This window comes from Bactrocera oleae, chromosome 6 (assembly GCF_042242935.1).
Source record: "Bactrocera oleae isolate idBacOlea1 chromosome 6, idBacOlea1, whole genome shotgun sequence".
Classification (NCBI taxonomy): Eukaryota; Metazoa; Arthropoda; class Insecta; order Diptera; family Tephritidae; genus Bactrocera; species Bactrocera oleae.
Genome location: NC_091540.1, coordinates 58,233,521 through 58,249,200, shown reverse-complemented (window position 1 = coordinate 58,249,200; position 15,680 = coordinate 58,233,521). Strand labels below are relative to the sequence as shown.

The window sequence follows — 15,680 nt, the reverse complement described above, 5'->3', positions numbered from 1 at the left end:
ACTGATTTATACAGTATAATTATGACAGTAAAGCTATAAAATTCATCTTAAAATGCCGTTATACCTACAATATCTAAATAATTACACATGTATTTAAAAGAAGAAATATTATATTTTTGGTAGTCTGCTTTTAAGCTTACAAAGCAGCATACATACAAACATTAATACAAGCAAATAGATAATGCAGCAAAGACATTGAATGAAATATTACAAAATATTTTAATTAGAAAAAAAACGCAAGATGATAGTGACATTCAATACGAAAAAAGTAAACAGAGTAACACTTATAAAGATAACGAAAAAAAATGTAACATGCAGATTATTTTGCGGTAAACACTGATTATATAAGATGGAAATATACATATCTTAATACAGAATACATTAGTATTGAGTAATATTTTTATAACATTTCAAAGCTTAATGATCGATATTAAGAGCTATTAAATTACTGTACTTGTATATAAATGTATCAACATTCATAAATAAGCCATTGATTAAGATTTTCTTTTAGTGCTTTATTTCGCTTTGTTTCCCTTCAAGTTAGAAGCAAGTGTAAGAGTTTTAAGAATAACACAAATACATATATATATTTTCACAACCATTCGCACATATGAAGATGATTCTTCAGTGAGAAAAACTGCAATGAAAATATATTACAAGAAAGAAGTAAGTCTCAATACGACTACATAAAAAATAAATTTGGTAAACCTATATATGATCTCTTGTTACACATTTGTTGTACAATAAACTCGTGTTTAAAGCTTTGTTTTTTATAAACTTTTATAAGCAGTGTTTGATTGGATATTTTTATTATATATCAAAAGAATTAATGGCTATCATTTCAAAACTAAGGGCATATCTTTCGATCACTTGGACACATTTTGTTGCCCAACAGACTTGTATCTTCAAGATTGCCAAGTAAAATTTTATTTAAGGAGAATTACGGAAGATTATTTTATATTTAACTCCGTCCAGAGTTGCAAATTTTAGATTAAAAATGGAAAATTTAATTTTGAAACACAAAATCAGAATTTTAACTTGATACATATCTATCGTTTGAATGTGTAAGCTTGTCGTCCACTATTCTAGAGTATTCAATAAGATTCGAAATGGTAGAATACGCAGTACGCAAGCACGAAAAATGTTAATTCAAAAACAACTTTTTTTTTTAATTTTTAATTATAAACCTTGGTTTAACATTTTTTTATTTTTCAATTTGCTATTTGGAATTAAAAATTTATTTTCAATTTTTCAATCCGGTATTTTGGATTAAAAGTAGAAAATTATTTTGAATTAATATTCTCAGGATTACAAAACAATAAAAAAAAATGTATTTGAATATTAATTAAGTTATTTTCATAATGTATTATTATTATATATATTATTTGCAACTCGGGACATGAGCAATTTTTTACATTAAGTTGTAAGTAAAAAGTAATTTCTCCGTTTTCGAATTTAGTCTCGGAAATTTTAATATTTGCTTTCGAATTTCGAAATGGAGCATATCGAAAACAGCATTTTTAATTATAGTATGTTAGTTCCTAAATTAGTATACATATGGGCAGCATCCAGATTTTTGTCTCATTTCACTGGTGTATAACATCTTTCGGTCAAGCCTAAATGACATGCTATAGCATCTAAGATGGAAAGGTTAAAGTCGGATCTTCGAAAAAATAAAAATTTTATATTTTAAAAATACTGCTCCGATTTTGAAATCGAATTTTGTACAGTGTAATATAATAATTTTACAACCTCTTTTATCTCTTTGTACGATATATGTAACATTTAAATGCATTTCACAATACAAATTTATTCTACATATACCATATACGAGTACTTGTACTGTTATTAAATCAATTATAAAAAAAACCAGAAATCAACATTTCATTTCTCAATTTCAATTATCAAAACAATAAAACAATTCCACGAACAATCATACTTGTACATATTGAAATTCACACTAATTCCTTTGTTTTATTTCTTTTGCAGGTGAGTTAATGAATTATTCAGAAATTTATATACACATGACTCTTGTTAAGGTTGAGTACACAATTAACAAAAAAATATGAGCAATTAAAGGACTTAACCTCTCGAATAGATGAGTATTCTGCGCAAATATAATATACAGTATAAATATACGTGCATACTTATGTATAGTAAATCCACAACATGTGAGTATAATTTAATTTAATGTAAAGCTATTCAGTGATAAATTTCCATAACTGCCCATTTTCTATTTAAATAACGCAATTAACCGGCCTTTATACGATTAAAGCGTTAATTTAGAACGATTAACCATACAAAATAAAAATATTATTTAACTACATTAATTTTAAATCGAGTTGAAACTGGAATGCAAATCTGCGGATTGTTGCCCACACTGTAAATTGGGTTGAGTTTAACTGTGCAGGTTGTTGTCCAAGCTGTAAATTTGGTTGTGTGCATTGATAAAATAGCAATTAACTGATGAATTTTAATTATTAGAAAAATAAGGCAAAAACTGGTTTTCATTTATAATCTTAATGTTGTTTAAATTAATTTGGCTGTGCTAAAAGGCTATAAGGCCGTACGAGATTTAATCAACCACCAAATAGTTGATAAATGCAATTGTGAGGATTATTCATGGAATAAATACGAGTACGTTTGAGGATTTGATGTTGTCTGCCGAAGGGCAACTTTACTACAGCATCCACAGCGGGACACAAAAAAACAAAGCTTATTATTATTTTACCAATTCCTACTGTATGGAATAAATTATTAAATTCGTGATTTCACAAAAATTTTGTTGCTATTGACGTTAAAGAACAACAGGGTTAGCTTTACCATAATAAATGCTCTTTTGAAGTGATACCACCGTAAAGTTTTAAGGTAGTCCCATACGCACTGTCGTCGAAATCATAGTTATTTTTCTAATAGCTTGTTCAGATGGAATACGGAAACTAAGGCAAGCCGAAAATGGTAAGGGTTTAATTATGAAAACCTCCAAAAGCTCATTTACCGTGCATTTAAGGCTAGTTAAGGATGGCATCGAGTCACTCTGTATGGGTGCTAGGACTAAGCGAAATTTTAGGTAACTGCAAAGCTGCTGAGCTGGCAAGAAGGGGCACCCTAGCCCTCGCTATCAGTAGAATGGGAACGGATCGGTACTCCTTCATTAATTCTATTATTACATAGCTGGACTTCGCTAAAGCCTGGTCAGCGCTAGTGCTGCTGTTAGTTCTTGCGAAGTTGTAAGATCCCTTTGGTTCACGTTGGATCGCAAGAAGTCTTCGCCCTCGGTAAGGCTAGCTTTCCAAGGTTCTCACTAGTCATTTCTCTATCTGTGTTCGCTTATGTTAAGAATCTTACCGTATGCCAGAAGCTTTTGTGAAGAAGACGAAGTACATAGAAACATTCCAAAACATCCTTCTTGACAGTCAGCCTTTAGGAGATCAAGACTTAAACACTTAAGAGCTCACACTTTCAAACATACTGCTGAAAGGGAAAAAGACAACAACAGTTTAAGCAGATTTCTATTTATCTAAAACTGCTTTGTGGACTTATAAGAAACTATGTATAGTAGTTCAAGTGTCATACCCATCTTGAGGATCAGTCATTGAACCTAACCTAACATATCCCAATTAGTCACAATAGAATATGTACATATCTTCCCCCCCTTTATCTAACCTATCCATGGCACTACATAGTTGTTATTACATCACTAACGGGATAATTGCGGTTGATTCAACTTGTTTTTGTGTCCAGAGAGGTCTACGAACCTTAAACATATTAGCTTTAGCTCAATGAACTCCTCCAAACTCTAATTTGTGCTAAAACAAAACTTCCAATTTTACACAATATAACTGAATAATTCAAAACTTTAAAGTTATTATTATAAAACAACATATTTCTTTTATAAGTGACGACTGAAATTTATTGAAAAGTCGATAAATGATAAAAATAGTTAATTGAATCTTAGTCTGCAGTTATAGGATATAATTTCCAAATATTTATATATTTTACAGTACATATTTTTTCTAGTGCAGTTCCTTTACCCCAGAACCAGTTTAACATTACCCACCTACGGCTAAAGTGTGTAATAAAAGAATATCGAGTTGAGGGTCACAATGCAACACAGCCACCCAAACTCAAATGAAACCGTATGCCACCAAAAACCGGCCGAGTAACATTGACTTCAGCGCTCCACTGCTGCCAGACTTGTTGTCCAAGTAGCACAAGGTGCCTCATTATGCGCAACACTCAGAGATATATTTTACCTACTCGTATATCAGTATAAGTGTTCGGTGTATGCGCTAACAAGCACTCGGCTCAACTTACCACACTTGATATTTTGAACAAGGAAAACATTTTTCACAAAAATAAAACAAAATAAAGCAAAATAGAATAAACTCTATTGTTTAATTAAATTTTTATGTGCAGCCACATTTTGTCGGCAGCTCATCATTCAAAGCATACACACAAACACAAACAATACTTATGATACATACACACATATACAATTACACTCTAGCTGTCAGTGGCTGTTTCACAAAACTAATAAATTTTCACTTGCTGACTACAAAGCATTTCATTATTTTCTTCTTTTTTTTTAATGGGTATAGTGCTTGTGGCAACCCTGCCAAAGGAAGCAGAAATGTGGCAAAATAAATAAACAACAAATATTCATCATAATAATAACACTAAAAACCACACTTATGGTAAAAGCTAAAAACAATCAATTATTACCCTGTAAAAGGCATTGTTGCTGTAATTCTACTTAGTAAATACTCCTATAATATATATGTATGTAGCATATATATAATACTATTTTGCCACTCAGCCTTTGTAAAAGTTCTCTGCATTTCTTAAGTGTTGGCAGCAAAGTTCACCTCAACGCTTGTTCATTGTGTAATTCATTTTATTTCCTGAGCTTTTGTGTTGAAAATATGTATTTCTTTGATTTTCTTTTTGAATTTAGTTTCTTGTCTGGTTTTTACAGCAATGCACAAAAACAAAGCCTGCTTTCGTTATAGTTTTGGTAAAATTCGCTAAACTTATATTTTCGCTCTTTCTTTAAATTTATGAACAGCTTCTAAAAAAAGCAAGAAAGAACTTTTATTTTAGAATAATTTTCTTCTAAGCGACTAGCAAAAGCACACTTGCTTAAATAACGAAATATTTGTAATAAATTTGTATACACTCGCAACATGTCGCTAAAGTGTACACTAGTTTTTTCATCTAACGGTTGTTTGTATCAACTAAAACTAATCGAGTTAGATATAGGGTTATATAGGTATATATATCTATATAATATATACATATATAAATTATCAGAATGTTGAGACAAGTTGAAATCCGGTAGACGATCTGCCAGAGCGTCTGTCGGCAAGCGATAATTTGAGTAAAAAGTAAGATATGTTGATGAAACTTGCTATATATGTGCCTTGACACCCAAGGGCGGTGAGCGGAATCAGACCACTGCCACGCCAAAAAAGCGCCATAAATCGAGAGCACATAAAGTGTCATAACTAAGAACCAAATTAAGATACAAAACTGCAATTAAGTAAAAGGGATCGCAGTAGCGAGTTATACCGCTGTACCACTGAAGCTAAATCAACTAAACATGTTGAGAAAAATTATCTTTAGCATTTCTTCATATACTGTAAAAATGAGTAAAATGTGAAAACTGCTAAAAGTACGATAACTAAATGAATAAATACACCAAAAACAATAAGTTTCACAGATTTAGTTGGAATCCTATATCACAGGAGCTAATTGAACAATTTCAACTCAATGAAGTGTGCGAGGTTACACAAATATTCCTATCATACACTGTGAAAATTAACGAGATGACAATCTCGCCTACTTCCCATATAACAAACTTTTAAATTCCATCTTATTCTTTCAATTTACAACATGCCCTTATGCCAAAACTGGGTAAAATCGGATCAATACTTCCCTTTGTCACCATATATCTTACATAAATATTTCGAACTTACGGTTGACTTTATACTGCAGCTATAACAGAAAGAATCTCTTTAATACAACGGTGTAACCTTTTGCATACAATAAATGCCTATTTATTTTTTAATGCTAAAATCATAATTTTTACAGTTAGGGTCCAGACTGCCTCGATAAGTGAGCAGGGATATACTACTATATATATACTATATTTAGCTTGCAACAATAATTAAATTAATATATTCAGAAAGAGTTAACTTGAATCCCATCGCACTGCTTTGAGGCGAAAAGTAAAAATTGTTTGTGAACGGATTCTAACTTGTCAGAATGGACTTGATAACTAAGGTACCATACCAGCAAAGTTTACCAAGTTGTAAAAAGAGTTTAAGTAATATACAGATCTCCAAATTCTTTAAACCAACGTTTAACAAAACTAAGATAATATTAAGGCTTCAAAACCATTGTATTGAAATTAAGACTAAACTTAAGGCTCATAGCCCATAAACTTGATTTAGTCCACGAGAACAAGATATAAATAAAAACAAAATTTTAAAAATTTTTTTGAAGATTCGACGCCAAATATTCCTCAGCCTCACTGTCAATAGAATGGCAATAGGAAGTCGAACCTCAAATACTTATTTTATACTACTGAATGACTGGTCCTCAATTCAGCTAAACGAGCGCTAAAGGAACTACTAATTCTTGTTCAGTCGCAAAAACCTTACTCTATTTATGAGCATACTAACTAATCATTGCCTTATCGATATCCACAGGGTTAAGTTAGAAATCTTCTGCAAATCTTGATTTCAAAGCAAATTGCGTTAAGCTAAAGCCTATGAAAGACAATGACTATCGACAACCAAACCCATCTTTTCAAAATCATATATCATATATCTGTTTTAGAGAAAGAGAGATAAAGAGGAAGCGAGAGTGAAAAAGACGGGTAGACATTTTGTCATCGCAATTCTGTCTTTTGAACACCAGCTAATCCTGACTAGTTCACTACAATTCTCCTACATCTCACTTTTGTCTATATTTGCACTGAGCAAAATATTTACGGCACTTTTAAATGAAACTCTGTATGAAATATTGCCAAAAACTATAGCTTATAGCTGTCATATAAACTGAACGATCGGAATAAAGTGCTTGTTTTTTTTTGGACAATATCTTCACAAAATTTGGCATGGATTATTAGCCAAGGTAACGCTTTAATTTCCGATCATATTGCTCAGGGCAGAACTCTATAGCATATAGCTGCCATACAAACTGATCGATCAAAATCAAGTTTTTGTCTGGAAAATTGTTTTATTTTTGAATGATATTATGGTAAGAATTAACCTCAAACAACTCTTTATAACAGCATTTTCTTACAAAAAAACAACATATTGGCAACCCTAACTTAAGTATCATGTTTTCATGACCTCAGAAAGCCTTTGCAAACTTTTAGAAATCGTTTTAAATATTCTTACATTATTGATTCTCAATTTTCTAGCGCATTAAGTTATAAGAAAAATAGTTGTAAACTTGCAAAATTTATGTATCGCGTCAATAATAATCAAAGCACTTAACTAAATTCACAGTTACACGTTCACCGTTACTCAAAACAATTCTAATACACTTAAGAAAAGTTCAAAGCATTTGCGTTCGAATACTACAAGCAATAAATGTGGAAAAATATACAAAAATTTATTAACCTGCAACCAGGTATACACACACACACAAACAAATACTGGGGGGAAAGGTTTACCAAAATACAATGAATGTAGGCTAAAATAAACTTTTGCACATGTGCCTCGAAGAACTTTTCAATATTCCTTAGGTGCAAATCTCCAACTTACACACACACCAATTGGTGGCGCTGACGCTTTTTCTCACTTCATTGATGTGATTCCTGTTGTTTGGCGCAGCCTTTCTGCTTTCAATTTATGTATTTGCTTTTGTTTGTGTTTAGAACTTGTTATTTTTGGTTGTTTTTACTTCAATTTCCATGCGATCGCATATATTCATACATATATACAGATGTATATATAAAGAGAAAGGTATGCACATAATTTACTGTTTTTTATCGCTTTTAGTACCGTTTATGCTCGCATAACTCGCTTCTAGTAGCTCTCGTCATCTTCTTCTGTGCAGCACATCACTTGTCCGCTTGGCAGTTTCTGCTTAGTTTCCCAGCACATCGCAGCGCATACATTCGCACATTTCTGCCAGTGCCACGGGGCGTATGAGCAATCGAGCGTCGAATGCTTGGCGTCTGTTGTGGCATTTGCCAACAGTTTACGCATGAAATTGTTGCAGAGATTTGTGATTTTTGCGGTTTGTTTGCATATATCTGACAGTTTATGAAGGTTCGCCAGTTTTTGCAGGGAAATCTTTTGGACCGCCGGTAATTTGAAGATAATAATTTCTCTGGTTTTCGTTACTCACGTCAATTATTTATGTTTGAGTGTATATTTTATGTTGTTATAACAGAAAACTGAAACTGTTTTTGATTACTTATTTTTGCTTTATGTGGATAAATATTTATATTTTATCACCGAATGTAGCAGGTATGCTTTAAGGAAGTCTTTAATGCCTTTTGCAGCCGTTCAGTTACGGAATTTACTCACAGTTAGTGTTGAGTTAAAAAAATATTTTTGTAAAGCATTCAGCTTTTTAAAAAAAAGTATCTTCTTTGAATTTAATTCTTTAGAAAAACTCTATAACCTACTAATATGTCGGCCACGTATTCATTTCATAATTTGTTTAAGATTCAAGCCAAAACATGAATAAAAACTGCTTTCTGTTTAAATTTTATTGTATAAGATAAGCTTATATACCGAAAAAGCGACCTGTGTTCGTCTTTGCATATTATATATGTATATTAGGGTGGAGCGAAAAAAAAAATATTTTTTTGCTTAGCCTGAGTGTAAAATTTGTAGATTATAAAAAAAGAAAAATTTGGGACAAAAAAAAATTTTTTTTAACATCTAGAGGCCCATCGGTTTTAAAGTAAATTTTCGAGTTAAAATTTTTATTTCGTAAAACAGTGTTCTAGAAGCTGAGAAGAGTCCTCTTTCTAGCCAATTAAAAGTAATGAACCTAAATAAATTTTGGGTGGTCAGTTTTAAAAAACGTCTTAAACGACAACATGCTTTCCTTAAGCGTTACAATAAATTTTTTTCTAATAAATTTAAAAAATCACATTCGGTAATTTTTATATAAATCTAAAGAGTTTAAGCTAAAAATAATTTTTTCATGTCCAAAAAAAATGTTAACTCGAAATTTACTTTAAAACTGAGTGGGCCGCCTCTAGATGTTAAAAAAAAAAATTATTTTTTGTCCACTTTTTTTTTTTATAATTTACAGATTTTACCCTCAGGCTAAGCAAAAAAAATTTTTGCTTCATAAAATCTCACCACCCGATGATGGTTACTTTGGTATGTCATATTCTCGTCTCGGCTACTATCAAATTATAGCTGTATCGCACGTCTAATTTTATTTTGATTTTTCATTTACCGGCTGCTTCTTCTCTAACCTGCCTACCGACGCCACGACCAAACTGATCGAATTATGCTACGAACTGCTGCCACATCTTCCGTATTTTCCGAATTTGTTGCCTTATAGCTTCTTTTTGTTTCCAAAGGTGAACAAGTCAGTCGCCGTACAATAAGTTGAGTTGAATAAGGTGGTTGTACCAAATACCAAAATAAATCCTGCTTTGCTGATGTCCAGAAAAATGTATTTTTCATTTGGTATAGCAGAGCTCAAACTGTGTTCACAGAATTTTGAGTATAAACTGTGTAGGTTCGGTGTTTTAAAAAGTGCGTATTTTTAATTTACCTTCTGCTTTTTCTCTAAAATGTATATAAACATGCTCTGACATATATAACGATGTATATAATGTAGGTTAATTCTTGCTTAAAAGCTTTAAAAGCACTATGCACTTTTTCCCCACAACTTACGAAACTGCACTTACATAAGGTATACAAACACACACACACAAACACATTTTTTAGAATTTTTTCTCGCCCCAGCCACATTTCTATGAGCATTTATCAATAGCTTTGCCGCAAAGCGTTATGACAGCTCAGCTTACTACGAATGCCTGTCAACTCTGCTGCAAGCTTTTCAAAGCATCAACTGTAGCCACCACTTCATTGTTGTTGTTTACTTTTATTTGTTTTTCGCTCACATGCATTTTTCTGCATGCTTCTGTAAACTCCAATAGTGTCAAGTGTATATATTTATATATATGTATATACTTATATATATGTATGTGTGTGTTATAGTGTTATATGACTTCCAATCATTTTTCTAGCACCAAAGTTATTGACTTTCATAGCTGCCTCTCAAATGCTGTCAATTCTCTTGTAACTCGCTAACATTTTTCACACTTATGTCATTTTGTTATTACTTGTCTTTTTACTGTTTTTGTTGTTGCAATTTTAGCTAGACTTCTGAAAGGAATATGGCTCTAAGGCGTTGAAGTGCGCTTGACTTAATATTGGCCAACACTTTATGTCAATGTGCTTATGAAAATCGTGTTTGACACTTTAACGGTAAATATTGGCAAGAATATGTGCAGAAAAGGTACACAATAGAAGTTTGTATCGAAGAGCGATAAATAAATATGAGTGTGTTGATTACTGCTTACCTAGATCAAACAGTGAAGCGTAAAACTATTTCATTTCTTTTACGATTATTGCTTTATTCTAACGGCCTGACCCTTGTCCATGTCATTGTAAGCGGATTTTTGAACTATGATTTCATATCCAGAGGTCCAATGATAAATATTGAGATTTTTCAATAATAAAATTTTTATTAAATTAATTCCATGTTCTTACATATAAATATTGAATTATTAAGTTATAGCCATCAAGACACTTCATTTTTAGCGAAAAAAAATTTATATTTTAGATTTTGTATTAAACAAAATAATGTATATAGTTTGAGTCTTGTGTCAATCAACTCTTGTTTCAAACTGCCAGACCACTGTAATGTCTTTCAAGCAGAACTGACAGCTATCAAGTTAGTAGCAGATGCGCTTCTCGAATGTGCGGCTTCTTTAAAGGAGGTATATATCCACTCCAATAACAGAGCTGCTATACAGGCCTTGAAATCGCTAACAGTGAGCTCAAAGCTAGTCGAGAAGTACATGACCTCACTAGCAGTAGCATCTAGCTACTTCCATATTAAACTTGTCTGGGTGTCTGGCCACAGCGGAATCAACAGAAATTGTAAAGCCAATGAACAGGCAAGAAAAGACAGCCTTACTCAAATTCTATCAGAATGAGAACAAGCAGCGGTTTGCCTGTATTTGTGCATTTTGGCAATGGATTTATGGGACTCGCGGAAGCTCACCAAGCGTTGGTTTTCAACCAGCACTTGTGGGGTTGCGAAAACCTTCTGGCCCAGAGTGGAGCGTAAAAGGTCCATGGAATGAATGTTCACTGGACACTGTCCCATTGGAACTTACGCGGGGAGGCTAAAGATTTTGGGGGACGTAACTTGTGAAAGTTGCAAGAAGAAAGTTGAGGTGGAAATAACTTTCTCCACAGCTTTCGCCAGACCAAGTTTGAAGCATCTTGTCGATATCCCATCTTTTTGATCCAAACCTAGGATTTGTCCAAGTGAGAATATTTGTAGGAAATCACTTAATTTTATTGTTTCATACGGTAACGACATTTTTTTGAAATTTCTTTTGTGCAAAAATCTTGAAATATGAATAAATAAATGTTAAAAAATGAATAGTAAAACCAGAGAAAACGTTAACTTCGGTTGCTATATAGGTATATTACATTGTTGCCTTAGAAAGTGACTCATTTCTAATTTCGTGAAGATATCTCGTCTAGTAAAAAGTTTCCAAACAAGTACTTGACAAACAAGTACCGACCAATGAGTACCTTTTTATTGAGAAAAGGACGGGTGCAAAATTTCAGATCGACGGACAGTCAGACGAACATGGCTAAATCCACTCAACTCATAATGCTGATCATTTATGTATATATTTTATAGGGTCACTGATGTTTCCTTTTGGGTGCTACAAACTTCGTGGCAAACTTAATATACCCTGTTCAGGGTATAAATATCAATTGCCAAAAACGCTCGAAATTCGAGCCTCTAAAATAGAGTACCCCTTTATTAGAGAGGGTATGTAAAAATCAGTTCACATACAATCAGATACACCAATAATGGCAATATCATTGCGATGACATCACTTTTTATGCCTCTTATTTAATGTATCCAATATCTTCTAATGAAGTGCGTATTTTTCTTAGCTCTCCTACAAACTATTTCAATTGAAAACACCTTCCCAAAGCAGCTGACGTTGGACGTGCAATACATCACCTAAAATTAGGCAAAAATCTACATATTTTCGTAATTATACGGATAATAAAAATAAATTTAAAATTCCATGCATGGAGCCAGTGGCGAAATAGCCACTGAGATTTCGCTATCTCTGAGCAATAATTTTATCATAGATTTTTTCTTTTCATTTTTATTCCAATTTTCTGTTACAACACATTTACGGTTTCACACGCTATGAATATGCGGACTTATGCTAACTTATGTATGTATGAAAGCATTTTAGTGGAAATGTTGCCACCCGCCCCCTCGCTTAAAGCAATTCGCAGCCGGCATTAATTACAACACTCACCAACGACGCTATCACATTGCGTCTGCTCCATTTCACGCCATTCACGGCATTGTCTTACCAGTGCTACCACACAGATCGACTGCCCTCTGCACCCTGACCGCCACCAACAAAAGCACCACCATTCCACCAAACCTCACCCTAACCGTTGCATGTAAATTTGTTCAGCGAAGAGTGAAGCGGCAACTCGCGTGTGCCCCACGCACGCACACAACTATAAAAGGCTAATAAAGCGTTCACAGCCAGTTCCCGTTGCCGGTTCAACAGCGACTGTCAACTGCAAACATATACGCCCACACAGGAATACTTATAAAATATATGTATATAATAGATGTCTACATATATATTTTCGGTTGATTCATTGGTAGGAGCGGAGGCGCGACTTGTATTGTCTGTCATCGAATGCGCGCACAATATTTTGGTCGGAAAATTTATTTTTTTTTTTTTTGGGCACACGCTGCCTGATTTTATGCTTGCATTTATCACTTGTTCTGAAGTGTAAATCTGTGAAGTTGCTTGCGAAGCGCGACCGTCGACGCAGCCGAGTGAGCTGTGCGAAGGAACGCCGCATACCAATCGTCGCAGGGGGTATGGGGGTGGGTGTGGTAAGAGTGACTGCTCGCGCACGCGAGATGTGTGCGTTGAGCCAACAGTAGGGGAGCTCCATTGAGGCGCACGCACACGCGTCAGCACGCAATCGATGCTGTTGAAATTTAAAATTTATGCGAATTCAAATAACTGAACAGCACTGCCGCTTGACGCTGCGGAATAGGGCAGTAGGTGGCGGAAGGCTATTTGAGGATATTAACAAGTAAAATTGTTTCGGTATTTGAACAAAGATGGATAAGAAGGGGTTTTCGTCATTTAATATTTCATTTTGGGCAAATACATGCGTGAGAGTCTACTAGGAAGCTGATACGCCTCGAATATAAAAACCTTACGAAATTAACTTTATTCTCTGTGGTACCCGTTTTCGTATCACCTGTGAGGGCTCATCAAATACCGACGTTTGACCACTTCGAAACGAAAATAAAAAATAAAAATTTTGAACGGTCGCTATCGAAAGATAAAAGGCACTAAATATTACATCCAAACGCTCTTTGATTTGACTGCGGCATTTCCGAGCCGTTGACGAGTGATGGACCACCCTCATATACTCTGTGATATTGCTATATGAAACTCTTCCAGAAAACTAATAAACTTCTGACATTTCCGCAATCACAACCATAAATTTGTAGCTCGTTTCTACGAAACGATGTTCGGAAAAGAACACTACTCTCGTTCCTGCATATCCACCGACCTGACGTCAGTTAGGGTTTCAATATTTTTAGTGCTATGAAAATATTGACAGAATAGTCTGGATAACTATGACACAGCTTAGAATAGTTGAATGATATAAATTAGCCCAACTGGAAAAAAGAATGGGCCGATCAGTCAAATATGCCACATAAGGCCCGATAACCTGTAATATTTATTCTCACCACCTTTTCGACTACGCCTCTGTTTTAATTTAATGAAAAAAGCGCACCCCGCAGTCACAATACTTCTTTGCGCCAATTAACCTCTTCTCTAGGCGGCTACACACACGTCGTACGGCAGTGATTGCGATCGTTCACAAGTAAATAAAAGCGAAAAGGCAGACTAAAACAAAAGCAACTACAAAGTATATGCATGTAAACAAGTGCAAAGGTGAGGGGGGCAATATTAAGCGTGTGGCCCATGTACCAACGTGCGGAAGTGAAATTGTGCGAAGCCTTCTTGCTGCCACATGGTAAGCAGCCAACATAACGGCTTTTGTACGAGTAGTATCGCCGAAATTTGGTTAGGCAATGTGGCTTATTAAAATTCTAAGCTTGTCGTCACAACAAAACGCCGGTAATGCCAAATACACGGAGTATGGATGACAAATATTTACACGTATCTAGTTAAAAATTCAAACTTTGCTAGTCTCTTATGAGCCGAGGCCACACGTTATATGATGCTGGTTGGTTGGAATTTGTATGAATGTGAGTTTTTAATTTATTTGCTTCCCATCAGCACACAAGATTTTTGTTGTTGTTTGTGAACTTTTATTACTTAAATTTATTTTTTTAAATATTTTTTATCACACACATACCCACATGTGTAAGTGCAAAAAATATAATTGCTTTTATAATTTACAGCTCGTGTGTTTTTTTTAATCATTTTATTCCCACACAAAAAATATTAAAAAAAACTTAACTATTAACTTTTCATTTAATTTATCAACGCAATTCTCTTGTATGGCACAAATTTAAATTAAATTCACCAAAAAACCAAAATAAGTTAAAAATTAAAAGTTTCTTCTGGCGTGCCGAAAGTGTGGTTAGAATGAACTTGAATACTTGTGGGCTTGCTGCTGATTAAAATCACTTAACTTTTCGTAACTTTAAACAAAACCAACAAACATTTGAAGCGCACTTGCGGATATGCTTTGAAAAGCTTTTTTCCATTTCGCTTTAATGCTTTTTCCAGAGCATTTATTTTTACAAATATTAGCTACTTTTATATACCGATAATATATGTATATTCACATACTCATATAAGTACAGTTATATATATATATATATATATATACTTGTATATAAAAATATATGTACACCTTTTTATCAAAGACTTTGCAATTAATTGTTTTTTTTTGTACTTCTTCCTTTCTACTTTTCTCTTACATTTATTCCCTTTGGCTATCCATCTACATTTATTGTTGCATACTTACAGGCGCACTAACAGTTATATTCACAATTTACTCGTTATCAACAACTCAATCGTTGGTAGACGTCTGCCTCGCTCTCTAAAATGTTCATATCCTTTCTAGTTACTTTGTAACATTCAGTCTTTTATAAACTGACCTTTCGTGCAGTCATTTAATATTGCATACCCTTAGGCCATGTTAAGTACATTCGAAAATTAAAGCTCTTAAATTGCTGCTTTTAACATGGTTTTCTAGCGGACCTATAAATATGAAAACTGATATTTGCTTTTGAAGTTGATTCATGTGCAACAACAAAATCATAGATGGATTTGGTTTAAAGCAAACATTTTAGGCGCTCAAAAGTATGCAGTGTTGTTAATTGAGTTGTATTGT

The 15,680-nt window shown here is 33.6% G+C and overlaps 1 protein-coding gene across 4 annotated transcripts in view; it reads left to right on the top strand.

The window, feature by feature from the left end:
* Nucleotides 1-15,680, top strand: part of miple2 (midkine and pleiotrophin 2) — a 231,366-nt gene that overhangs the window by 152,886 nt on the left and 62,800 nt on the right. Inside the window, exon 1 of one of the 4 annotated variants that reach the window (XM_070111854.1) lies at nt 2,040-2,171. The exons of the other annotated variants lie outside the window; for them this stretch is intronic. The gene's annotated coding sequence lies outside the window, so the exon portion shown is untranslated. Of the gene's footprint in view, nt 1-2,039; nt 2,172-15,680 lie in introns of those variants that run through there. 4 annotated transcript variants of the gene reach the window in all.